This window comes from Phyllostomus discolor, chromosome 3 (assembly GCF_004126475.2).
Source record: "Phyllostomus discolor isolate MPI-MPIP mPhyDis1 chromosome 3, mPhyDis1.pri.v3, whole genome shotgun sequence".
NCBI lineage: Eukaryota > Metazoa > Chordata > Mammalia > Chiroptera > Phyllostomidae > Phyllostomus > Phyllostomus discolor.
The window spans coordinates 121953963-121968434 of record NC_040905.2 but is presented as its reverse complement, the minus strand read 5'-3'; positions in this window follow the sequence as shown (position 1 = coordinate 121968434).

The window sequence follows — 14472 nt, the reverse complement described above, 5'->3', positions numbered from 1 at the left end:
TAAATATAAACCGTGACACCATTAAAGTCCTAGAGGAGAACGTGGGTAGGAAAATCTCAGATATTTCACACAGAAACTTTTTTACTGACTTGTCCCCTAGAGCAAGGGACATAAAGGAAATAATAAACAAATGGGACCTCATCAAAATTAAAAGCTTCTGCACAGCTAAAGAAAACAGTATTAAAATAAAAAGAGAACCAACTATATGAGAAAACATATTTGCCAATGATACCTCAGACAAGGGTTTAATCTCCAAAATATATAAAGAACTTACACAACTGCGCTCTAAGAAGACAAAGAATCCAATTAAAAAAATGGGCAAAGGATTTGAACAGACACTTCTCCAAGAGGACATACAGAAAATCCAAAGACACGTGAAACGATGTTCAATATTGCTAGCTCTCAGAGAGATGCAAATTAAAACCACAATGAGATACCACTTCACACCAGTCAGAATGGCCATCATAAACAAAGCAACAAACAACAAGTGTTGGAGAGGTTGTGGAGAAAAGGGGACCCTAGTGCACTGCTGGTGGGACTGCAGACTGGTACAACCACTATGGAAAGCAGTATATGGATCTTCCTCAGAAAACTAAAAATGATCTGCCTTTTGACCCAGCAAGCCCATTGCTGGGACTATATCCTAAGAACACTAAAACACCAATACAAAAGAACCTATGCATCCCAATGTTCATAGCAGCACAATTTACAATAGCTAAGTGCTGGAAGCAACCTAGAAGCCCATCAGTAAATGAATGGATCAAAAAACTATGGTACATTTACACAATGAAATTCTATGCAGCAGAAAGAAAGAAGGAGCTCCTGCCTTTCACAACAGCATGGATGGAGCTGGAAAGCATTATGCTAAGTGAAATCAGCCAGGCAGTGAAAGACAAATACTATATGATCTCACCTTTAACAGGAACCTAAACAACAAAACAAAGAAACAAGCAAAATATAACCAAAGACACTGAAATAGAAGACAGGCTGACAGTGACAAGAGGGGAGAGAAGAGGGAATTTCAGGGGAGAATGGGAAGGGTTTACAGGAACAAATTTAAAGGACACATGGACAAAAACTAGGGGGATGGTGGTAATGGGAGGGAAGTGGGGAGGGTTGTGTGGGTGGGCTGGATTGGGAGTAAAAGGGAGAAAACTGTACTTGAACAATGATTAAAAAAAGAAGAATGCTAGGCACTACGTAGGCAATGTCTTTCTCAGGGTTCTGCTTGATATTCCATGCATTAGGAGTACTTTTCTTTCTGGTTGATGAGAACACAAATAATTTCTGACCCTATGTAAGGTCTGCTTAAATCTTCTTGGTAGTCTTCCCTTGGCCTGGGGTGGTTTCCTCACAGGCATGTGCTAATAAGCAATCAGCTTCAGATTTGAGGGGAACCCTCTGCAGATCTCCAGAGTCCTTGTTCTGCAGAGAGAAAGTGCTCCCATTTCCTCAGGCCCTTGCACAGGATGGAATTTATGAAGTCTGCAACAGGTAGTTTTTGAATAAACACATATTGTACCACTCTCCATGTGTTCAGTAAACTTGAGTCAGGAAAACCTGCCACAATTGGCAAACATATGGAGGAGTCTCCATTAAAAGAGAATAAATTTTATATCTCTGAGAGAGATTAAGTTGGAGATAAACATAGCCTTGGGACTTAAAGGCAACTTCTAAAAATCAGAAACTAATAAAGTTTTATATGAATAACATATTGAAGCCATGATAGTTTGGACATACAGGTTTAAATAAAACATTATTAAAATTAATTTCACTGATATCTTTTTACCTTTTCAAGGATGACTACTAGAAAGTTTTAAATGATGTATGTGGCTTGCATTATATTTCTATTGGTCAGCACTGCCATGGAGGGAGAGGACAGAAGGTAGGCCTGGGCTGGCCACAGAATCTTAAACCCCACTCCTAAAACTGGAGGTGGACAGGAAGTGGAATAATGTGAAGGTAGAGGAGATGGGAAGCAGGATACATAGAGACAGATGTAATATATTCTATCTCTTGTGTCTCTGACACTATTCCCCACCCAAATCCCCCAGGCAACTTAACTTGTCACCCATCCATGCCATTAGCGAGGAGGATGCAAAAACAAAGAACAACGGGAGCAAATTCTCAGAGTTTTTTTGTTTTGGGGTTTTTTTGTTTGTTTGTTTTTACTTATTTTTAGAGAGAGGGAAAAGGTGGGAGACAGAGAGGGAGAGAAACATCAATGTGTGGTTGCCTCTTGCACACCCCCTACTGGGTCCTGGCCTGCAACCCAGGCATGTGCCCTGACTGGGGATCAAACCAGCCACCCCTCAGTTCTCAGGCCAATGCTCAATTCACTGAGAGCCAGCAGCCAGCACAAATTCTCAGTTTTTAAGATCAAAGGCCAAAGAAAGTGTCATACTCAAGACTAGTGATGGCTATCACTGCCTTTATTTACAACATCTAAGACAAAGGGTGGAATTATCTAGATTCAAATCTAGCTCTGCCACTTACTGCCTATGTAACCTACCACTGACACAAATGTGTGCATCAGTTTCTCCTTTGGTAAAATGGGGTTGTTAACAGTACCCACCTCACAGGGCTGCTGTGGAGGTTAATTTATATAAGGACTTGGAATAACGACTGACCTCTAGCAAGTATGACTGAAATGTTTGCTGTTACCTGGAGTGAGCCTGGCACAGCATCAGGGCTGGAAGCCACATAGCTGGTCCAGTAAGGACACCAGTAGCTGCCATATAGCTGACTGATAACCATGTAAAGGAGGGTCAAGTACACATGATTTCTGTGTGTGCCCCAGTCATTGCTCAAGGTCCAGCTGATCTTTTCTGTAATGTCAGACCTGCCTACCTTTCAATGAGCCAGAGCATTCTCAAAGGATGGTTGGGCTCTGATTCCTAGCAATAGGGGTTCCCTGAGAACCTGTGCAAAGCCCCTTTGTAACGAGACTTCCTCCCTTCAGTCATTGGACTCCCTCAAATTAGCTGAAGCTCGTATGCCTTTAAAACAAGTAGGTGTGACTGGGTTGTAAAGCATCCATTTGCATTTAGGATCTAAAGTGATGAATGAAATGTCAGCATATGGTTGGTTCTTTAGCCATCAGTTTTAGAATTAGCAGCTTACCTGGACCAGGGAAGCTTGGCTCCTCCTTGCCTGTCCATTCAAATAAGAGCCGAGACTTGACCCAGCCTGCCTATGGCCATCTCTCCAGCACAGCCTCAGACATGCTCCCAGCTCTTGCCACTTCTGTGCCACCTGATGAGACTGTCTAGCCCAAATGCTGCTTTTCCCTTAGCCACAGTGAGCTCTGCTTCTAAATGAGCAAGGGTCAAGTACACCTGAAACATCCATGGGCAGTGAACCCCACAGGAAATTACTGTCGACACTCAAAATAACTGCTAACCTGTCTCATCCTGGACTTGAAGGTCTCAAGAGTAGATACCTTATGCCTCTTCACAGTCCCAGAACTTATACAACAGAAGCACAACAAGTAGTATGGAAATGAATGAATGGCTTAAACAGTCATTAGTAAATGACTGAAATCATGCTTACCTGGTAAAAATATAGAAAGTGGGGATACTTCCACTTTGAGTAATGTTCAGTGGGAAGAGTCAGGTAACCATCAGCAAATATTTATGGAGCACCTACTATGTGCCAGACACTGTTCTAGGCATTAGAAAGAATGTATAAGAACTCTGGCAGATAACATGGTACTCTATAGAGAGAATCCTAATGATTCCACCAAAAAAAAAATAACCCTACTAAAACCAATAAATGACTTCAGTAAAGTAACAGGATACAAAATAAATATCCAGAAGTCAGTTGCATTTTCACACACCAAAAATGAACTATCAGGGAGAGAAAGAAAGAAAACAATCCAATTTACAATTGCATCAAAAAATACCTAAGAATAAATTTAACCAAGAGTGTAAAAGACCTGTACTCAAAAACATATAAGACACTGAAGAAAGAAAATGAGGAAGTTACAAATAAGTGAAAGCATACACCATGTTCATGTACAGGAAAAATTAACTTCATTAAAATGACCATACTACCCAAAGCAATCTACAGATTCAATGCAATTCCTATCAAGATACCAACGGTGTATTTCACAGAACTAGAACAAATATTCCAAAAAATGTATGTGGAACTACAAAAGACCCCAATTAGCAACAGCAATCTTGAGAAAGAAGAACAAAGTTGGAGGAATCATGCTACCTAATATCAAACTATATTGTAAGGCTATAATAATCAAAAGAGCATGGTACTGGCATACAAATAGACACATAGATCAATGTAACAAAATTGAGAGCCCAGAAATAAACCCATGGCTTTATGGTCAATTAATACTTGACAAAGGAGGCAAAAATGTAGGATGGGGTAAAGACAGTCTATTCAATAAATGGTGTTGGTCAAATTAGACAGATATGTACAAATAAAACTAGACCACCTTCTTATACAATACACAAGAATAAATTCAAAATGGATTAAAGACTTGATGCCTAATGTTAAACTTGAAATCATAAAAATCATAGATAAAAACAGGCAGTAAAATCTCAGACATTTCTCATAGCAATATTTTTTCTGATATATCTCCTTGGACAAGGGAAACAAAAGAAAAATAAACAAATGGGACTACATTAAACTAAATACATAATACAAAAAGTTTTTGCAAAGCAAAGGAAGTCATAAGCAAAATGAGAAGGGAACTCACTGAATGGGAGAACATATTCACAATGATACATCTGTTAAAGGGCTAATATCCAAAATTTATAAAGAACTTACAAAATTTAATACCAGCCCTGCCTGACTGGTGGGGGTCAGTGGATTGGGCATTGTTCTGCAAACCAAAAGGTTGCTGGTTTGATGCCCAATCAGGACACATGCCTGGGTTGTGGGCCAGGTCCCCTGTTGGGGGGCGTGTGAGGGTAACCAGTCAAAGTTTCTCTTGCACATTGATGTTTCTCTCCCTGTCTTTCTCCCTCCTTTCCCCTGTCTCTAAAAATGAATAAAATCTTTAAGCAAAAAAAATTAACACCAAAAAAACAAACAATCCAATTAAAAAATGGACAAAGGAACTGAATAGCCACTTCTCCCACAAGAACATACAGATGGCCAAAAAAATATGAAAAGATGCTAATCATCAGAGAAATGCAACTTAGAACCACAGTGAGATATAACCTATGCTTTTCAGAATGTCTGTTATCAATAAATCATGTGTTGGCAAGATGTGGAGAAAAGAGAACCCTCATGCACTGTTGGTGGGAATGCAGACTGGTACAGCCACTGTGGAAAACAGTATGGAGTTATCTCAAAAAATTAAAAATGGTCCTGACTGGTGTGGACATTGTCCTACAAACCAAAAGGTCGCTGGTTCGATTGATTACTGGCCAGGGCACTTGCCTGGGTTGTGGGTCAGGTCCCCAGTTGGAGGCGTGATTAAAAATGGAACTGCCTTATGACCCAGTGATTTGACTCCCGGGAATATATCTGAAGAAATCTGAAACACTAGTTCTAAAGAATATATGCACCATGTGTTCACTGCAGCATTATTTACAATAGCAAAGATTTGGAAGCAGCCCAAGTGCCCGTCAGTAGCTAAGTGAATAAAAAAGCCAAGGTACCTTTACACAATGAAATGCTACATGGCTGTAAAAAAGAAGGAAATATCCTTTGTACCAGCATGAACGTTACAGAACAGACCAGGGGGTGGGGCTGAATGATATAAAAGACCCCCCTTTTTTCTCTCAGGGTTCCTCCCCACCTACTGGGTTCATTTTGCCCACCGCCTGAGGAAAGACGTCTCTTAATACCAGAGACCAGTGAAAAGGAAAGGAACTTATTATTTATTTGAAATAATACAAACTAAAGTTCTCTACAAATGCACACACAGTCCTCCCGGCACCCTCCGTGTGGCAAAAGAGAGCACTTCCAAAGCCTCGTGGTCCTGACTCTTACTCAAGCCATGTGGTCCTAAACAGATGGGTGGTCCCAAAAAGAGAGACACCAAATGGCTGCCGTGCCTCCGTTTAAATCCCAGCAACAATCTTCTTCTGCAGACTCATTTCCAACTCCTCCCACAATTGGCCACAGCTGCCAGCATTCGGGCAGGTGTGGCCCTGTGGTGTGGAGCCAATAATCTCCAAGCTCTTCTGGACCCTATTACAAATCCCTATTTGGGCCCCTCCTCTTGGCTGCACCCTGTTACATGAATAGACCTGGAGGGTATTATGCTAAGTGAAGTAAGCTAATCAGAGAAGGACAAGTACTATATGATTTCATTCATTTGTTGAATCTAATGAATAAAACTAACAAAGTAGAAACAGACTCATAGAGACAGAGAGCAGACTTATAGCTGTCAGAGGGGAGAGGGGTCAGGGGCTGAATGAAAAAAGTGAAGGGATTAAGCAAAAGAAAAAAGTACTCATAAACACCAACAACAGCATAGTGATTATCAGAGGGAAAGAGGGATAAGAAGAGGCAGAAGAGTGTAAATGGGAAATAACTGGTGATGGAAGGAAATTTGAATTGGGGTGGTGAACACATAATACAACATACAGATGATATGTTATAGAATCGTACACCTGAAACCTGTATAATTTTATTAACCAATATCACCCCCAGTAAATTCAAAAAATTAAAACACAGAGAAGAAACAAAACACTATAAATTGATTAAATGATGAAAATACTTTTTAAAATAAAAAAAGAAGTCTTCCCTCTGGGGACTCACATTTCAGAGGACACAGAAGAGGACTCAGAGAGGCTGGAGGGTGGCCTGTGTGGAAGGTTCTACCTTTTACAAAGAGAAAACTGAGGCTCAGCAAGCTACATACTTGCCCAGACCTCACAGCTGGCAAATGGCAGTGCCAGGATTTGAACCCATTTCTTTGAGTCTGCCAAAAGCCACAGACAAGAAAATAAAGGGAAGGGATCCAACACACTTGAAAGATGTGGCCCAAAGACCAAAAGAATCTGGGCCTGGAAAGTGCTCACAGCCAGCAGTGTTTCATAGATCGCAGGTTCTTAATAGTGGCCAGGCCTGGACCCAGGCTCATCTCAATTGCTATGTCCCTATGCCAACTTTTCATCTATAAAATGAAACTAAAAATACATACCCCATAGAGTTTTATAAGTATTAAACAGATTAATATGTGTAAAATTCTTTATAAAAGTTTCCAACACATATTTGACATCCGGAAATTCTTACTACTTTCAGTTTTGCCTTTCTTTTGTCCTCTGGATATTTCACAGAAATAATTCAATACCTTTATCCTCAATGGGCTTCCCCATTCTCTTAGCCTGGTGATAAAATATGAGTGCTGGTTGGGAAGGACAGAGACACACCATAGAAGGCCTATGTATACAGTTTCACAGGACAAGGTGACTTGCATTTGGACACTAGATAAGGTTTCTCCCTCCACGTTAGGTGTCTTGAACTTTGGGATTAGCCTGACCTCTAGTGACCAAACAGAAAACTCAGCAGGAAGCATGCTCAAATATCCATGGGCCCCGCCCAGCAAGGGGGCTTTTATTGACAGCTTACTAAATGCTGAATTGTGCTCATCCACAGAGAAGTCATACTCATGGTGAAGTCCACACTGCTTATAAGTGGCAGGGATAGATTTCAACTGAATCCTGTTCACCCTCAATGCACAGTGCCTGGCTGGAGAAAACCATCATTCAGAGAGAAAAATCCTGTTTATAAAGCCCTTCACTATATCAATGGAACAACACAGACATTCTATGACAAAGGTTTTTATACCCATTTGTCATACCTAGAGGTTCAGTTCTAAAGAGCCTACCCCCCAGTCACACTCAGCCCTCTATTCAACACTTATTGTATCAGTGTTAGGCACTATGCTAGACTCAGGTGACTGATGAAAACAAAGCACATGAGATCCCTGCCCTCAGGAACTCAGAGAGTAAGATGTCAGAACCAGAGTAGAGGTTCCTGCTCCTCACTCCCATGCTCTCTTCTCAGTGACACTGGAAATTCTGCCAAGAGAGCCAACACATTTCCAGGTGGATAGATCTTTCCACATGGACTAGAAATGCTGCAAAAACATGTTTACTGTGGTTTTATTGCCTTTTACTGCATCTTTGGAGCCTCATATGGGAGCTCAGAATGCCCTTCAGTCACATGGCTTAGAGGGACTTATGTTTCATGAACACTGTTACTGCTAGGATTTGTTATTGCTTGTTAAATGTAGACCCTGCCTGGCATGGTGCTAAGCATTTCACAAGTGTCTCTCAGTTTGCCCTCATAGCTCCTGAAAGGCAGGTTCTATGGTATTATCATTATACAAGAGGAAACTGAGGTTTAAAGAGATAAGCAACTCATCCAAAAAGCCACAAAGTCTTGGAGTCCAGTTCTGACTCCAAACCCCTCACTCTGGCCAGTACAATCTACCCCTAGTAGAGACAGAGCACCTAACCATGGGACACCCAATATGAGCTGGCTGTTATTAGAGCCACTGAGTGAAAACATTTGGGCAAATACAATGGAAATCCATAGGACAATGGAAATGTCCCATTCAGGACCATTCCTGAGTAGGCCCAGAGGGCTCAATTGAGTTATACAAACATGTGACCCACACATCACTGTTATCTATATGGTTCTGATACTCTTCCTCATTTATACCTATGTCCTAGTGAAGAATTTCCTACATACAGCCACAAAGAATGAGAAAACCAAAGCCAAGTCCATAGATGTTCAATACATTGGTGTGAGCTGAAAATACAATGTGTCCCTACTCAGGGGAAGCTTCAAGAGACTGGACAGAGCTTCAGGCAGTAGACCTACCTGGTCATCAATTTGGTGACAAGAGAGAAGTGACTTATCAGCGGTGGAGTATGGCTCAAATGATTGATCGGGAGCCTTGAAGGAACAAGATGAGAAATCAGAGATCTTGAAGCAGAAGTGCATAGATGGGTCTGTGGGAAAGGCACAAAGGGTGTGCATCCCTGTGCCTCATGTCAATGCCCACCAGAGAGCATGCTCCAAAAGGAAGCAAGTGAACTGGCTGGACAGGGAGACTTGTCCAGTGAAGATGTGTGAGCCTCTCTATTCAGTTATAACTAGGTTATAGCTGTGAGCCCTTGAATGAAATGACCATGTGGCAGAGACTCAGCAAAGGGCCAGCAACATGGACTCCCTCCCATGTTTGCCACACTGCAGATGAAGATTTTGCCTGTCAGCATCATCTCTTTACACTATGAATAGAGCCATCACTAGAAGAACCCAACAATCCACGGTGAAAAGTTGATTACATTGGACCATTTCTACCCTCGAGAAGGCAGTGAATTGTCCCTACTGTGATTCTGTGAATCCTAAGTGTAGGCTTCTTTACCTTTTCTGTCCATAGTACCTTGGTCAGCACCGCTATCTAATGACCCACAAAGTGTCTTCTTTTCCATCAGGGTCCTGGACAACAAACTAAGGCTAAGAGATTTACTTTATGTTGAAAGAGAGATGACTATGGACATGATATTCCCCATCATTCAGAAGCTGCTTGTCTGACAGAACACTGAAATGGCCTCTTAAACCTACAGCTTGGTGATGAGACCTTGGGGTTAGGGTGCTGTCCCCTAACATGCAACATATCCTTTGAACTAATAGCCATTGTATGGTGGTGTGTCCTTACAAGTTGTGATGAACGTATCTGAGAATCAAGTTGTAGCCGTGGCCCCTCCACTGTCACTCCTGGTGACCTATTATGAATCTGTGTTTCCTTTCCTGGAAATTTTAAGCTCTGCTGAACTACAGACCCTGGTTCCTAGAGGAGGAATGCTCCTATCAGGTGACACAGTCACCATTCCCTACCCTAAACCTGCTCCTTGGTCATTTGGAACTACTTATGCTAGGAGCCCAGCAGGCAAAAAACAGCAGTTACTGTATTCACAGAGCTAATTGGCTTTCATTATCACAAGGACATAGGATTGCTCCTACACAGTGAGAACAGAGAGGATTCTGAAACTCAGAGGATTTACTGGGGTGCCCCGTAGTGTTCCCATGCTCAATTTTAACCATGAAGAGGCAATTACAGCAACCCGAGCCTCCTTTAGGCATGAAAACCAGGGGCTCAAAGCCCTCAGACATAAAGATGTATGCTAAATCACCAGACAAGCAAAATTGGTGGCCAAAATAAGCACACAAAGTAATGCTTATCATCAGTCATTAGTAAAATGCAAATCAAAACCATAATGAGGTATCATTTCACACCCATCAGGGTGGTCATAACCAAGAAGAACAAGTGTTGGTGAGGCTGTGAGAAAAATTGGAACCCTCATCCATTTCCAGTGGGAATGTGGAATAGTATAGCTGCTTTAGAAGACAGATGAGCAATTTCTCAAAAAGTTAAACTATAAGTTGCCATTTGACTAAGTGATTCCACTCCTATGTATATACTCAAGAGAAATGAAAACAGGTGTCCACATAGAAACTTGTACATGAATATTCGCAGCAGCATGATTCATCCTAGCCATAAAGTAAAATAAGCCAAATGTCCATAATGAAATATTACATTCATAAAAAGGTTTGACCCAGTGATTCCACTGTTGGGAACATACCCTAAGAATCCTGAAACACCAATTCAAAAGAACTTACGCATCCCTATGCTCATAGCAGTGCTATTTACAATAGTCAAGTGTTAGAAACAGCCAAAGTGCCCATCAGTAGATGAGTGAATTAAAAAACTGTGGTACATTGGCAGCAAGGAAGAAACAGGAAGTAACATACAAGGGAGCCCCAATAAGGCTAACAGCTGACTTCTCAATGGAAACACTTCAAGCCAGAAGAGAATGGCAAGAAATACTCCAGGTAATGAGAACCAGAGGTCTGCAACCAAGGCTACTATATCCAGCAAGGCTCTCGATCAAGATAGAAGGCCAAATAAGAAGCTTCCCAGACAAAAGAAGTTTAAAAGAATACACCTCCATCAAACCAGCTCTGCAAGAGATTCTAAAGGGACTGCTTTAAGGAAGGGAAGGAAAAGAGAGAGAGAGAGAAAAGAACACACGTACATAAAAGACAATGAATAAGTACCTATCAATAATAACCTTAAATGTAAATGGATTAAATGCTCCAATCAAAAGACATAGAATAGCTGAATCGATAAGAAAAAATTACCCACATATCTGCTGTCTACAAGAGACCCACCTTAGGATAAAAGACCTAGACAGGCTGAAAGTGAAGGGCTGGAAGCAAATCTTCCAAGCAAATAGACAGGAAAAAAAGCCAGGGTAGCCATACTCATATCAGACAAAATAGACTTCCAAAAAAGGGCCATAAAGAGAGACCCAGAAGGTCACTTCACAGTACTCAAGGGAAGAATCCACCAAGAAGATATAAATATTGTAAATATATATGCACCCAACATAGGAGCACCCAAATACATAAAGAAAATCTTAGAGGACTTCAAGAAAGATATGGACAGCAACACAATTATAGGGGGAGATTTTAACACCCCACTATCAAAAATGGACAGATCTTCCAAACAAAATATCAACAAAGATATTGTGGCATTGAACAATACCCTTGATGAAATGGACTTTACTGATATATACAGAGCCCTCAATCCAAAAGAAACTAAATATACATTCTTTTCAAATGTACACGGAACATTTTCAAAGATAGACCACATGATAGGACACAAAACAAGCCTCAAGAATTTCAAGAAAATTGAAATCATACCAAGCATTTTCTTGTACCACAAGGGACTGAAGCTAGAAACCAACCCCAAGGAAAAAAACCCAAAACACTCAAAATCATGGAGATTAAATAGCATGCTATTAAATAATGAATGGGTCAAGAATGATATTAGGGAAGAAATCAAAAGGTTTCTGGAAACAAATGTAAACGAACTCACAACAACCCAAAACTTATGGGACACAGCCAAGGCAGTCCTGAGAGGGAAGTTCATAGTGATACAGGCCCACCTAAAAAAGTTAGAAACATTCCAAACAAACAACCTAACGCTATGTCTACAAGAACTCGAGGAACAACAACAAAGGCAGCCCAGAGCAAGTAGAAGGAAGGAAATAACCAAGATCAGAGCAAAATTAAATGGCATAGAGACTAAAAGCACAATTCTAAGGATCAATGAATCCAGAGCTGGTTCTTTGAAAAGATAAACAAAATTGACAAGCCTTTAAGCAGACTCATCAAGAAAAAAAGAGAGAAGACCCAAATAAACACAATCAGAAATGAAAGAGGAGAGATTACAACAGATACCACAGAAATACAAAGGATTGTAAGAAATTACTACAAAGAGCTGTATGCCAAGAAATTTGAAAACCTAGGTGAAATGGACAAATTTCTAGAAAAATTTAATCCTCCAAAACTCCGTGAAAAAGAAGCAGAAAGCCTGAACAGACCAATAACAACAAAAGAAATTGAAGCAGTAATAAAAAACTCCCAACACACAAAAGCCCTGGGCCAGATGGTTTCACAGGAGAATTCTACAAAGCCTTTAAGGAAGAGCTAAACCCTATCCTTCACAGACTATTCCAAAAAATCCAAAACGATGGGAGACTCCCAAACTCTTTTTATGAGGCCAACATCATCCTAATTCCAAAACCAGATAAAGACACAACAAAGAAAGAAAACTTCAGGCCAATATCACTGATGAACATTGATACTAAAATCCTCAACAAAAGGATGGCAAACCATCCTTTTGGATGTCAAACCTCATCCAACAATACATTAAAAAGATCATACACCATGACCAAGTGGGATTCATTCCAGGGATGCAAGGATGGTTCAATATTCGCAAATCAGTAAGTGTAATACATCAGATAAACAAAAGCAAAGACAAAAACCACATGACCCTATCAATAGATGCAGAAAAAGCATTTGATAAGGTAAAGCACCCATTCATGATAAAAACACTCAGCAAAGTGGGAATAGAGAGAGCATTCCTCAACATAATAAAGGCCATATATGAGAGACCTACAGCCAACATCATATTCAATGGGCAAAAATTAAAATCTTTTCCACTAAGATCAGGAACAAGAAAAGGCTGTCCACTTTCACCACTTCTATTCAATATAGTACTGGAAGTTTTAGCCACAGCAATTACACAAGAAAAAGAAATAAAAGGCATCCAAATTGGAAAGGAGGAAACAAAACTGTCACTGTTTGCACATGACATGATAGTGTACATAGAAAATCCTATAGACTCCACCAAAAAAAATGCTTGACCTAATAAATGAATTTGGCAAAAGAGCAGGATACAAAGTCAATATCCAGAAATCAAAGGCATTTCTGTACACCGACAATGAAACAGCAGAAGCAGAGATCAAGGAAAAAATCCCATTTGAAATAGCAAAAAGAAAAATAAAATATCTAGGAATAAACCTAACCTAAAGAGGTAAAAGACCTGTATTCAGAAAACTACATAACACTCAGGAAAGAAATCAAAGAAGACACAAACAAATGGAAACATATACCGTGTTCATGGATTGGAAGAATTAATATCATCAAAATGTCCACACTACCCAAAGCAATGTACACATTCAATGCAATTCCTATTAAAGTACCAATGGCATATTTCACAGACATAGAACAAACACTTCAAAAATTTATATGGAATCATAAACAACCCCAAATAGCTGCTGCAATTTTGAGGAAGAAGAGTAAAGTAGGAGGGATCACAATACCTGACACTAAACTATACTACAAGGCCACTATAATCAAAACAGCCTGGTATTGGCATAAAAACAGGCACATGGACCAATGGAACAGAACAGAGAGCCCAGAAATAAACCCAAGTCTCTATGGTCACTTCATATTTGACAAAGGAGGCAGCAACATAAAATGGAGTAAAAATAGCCTCTTTAACAAACGGTGTTGGGAGAACTGGACAGCCACGTGCAAAAAAGTGAAACTTGAGCACCAACTTACACCATATACAAAAATAAATTCAAGGTGGATAAAAGACTTAAATATAAACCGTGACACCATTAAAGTCCTAGAGGAGAACGTGGGTAGGAAAATCTCAGATATTTCACACAGAAACTTTTTTACTGACTTGTCCCCTAGAGCAAGGGACATAAAGGAAAGAATAAACAAATGGGACCTCATCAAAATTAAAAGCTTCTGCACAGCTAAAGAAAACAGTATTAAAATAAAAAGAGAACCAACTGTATGGGAAAACATATTTGCCAATGATACCTCAGACAAGGCTTTAATCTCCAAAATATATGAAGAACTTACATGACTGCAGTTTAAGAAGACAAGGAATCCAATTAAAAAGTGGGCAAAGGACTTGAACAGACACTTCTCCAAGGAGGACATACAGAAAATCCAAAGACACATGAAACGATGTTCAATATCGCTAGCTATCAGAGAGATGCAGATTAAAACCACAATGAGATACCACTTCACACCAGTCAGAATGGCCATCATAAACAAAGCAACAAACAACAAGTGTTGGAGAGGTTGTGGAGAAAAGGGGACCCTAGTGCACTG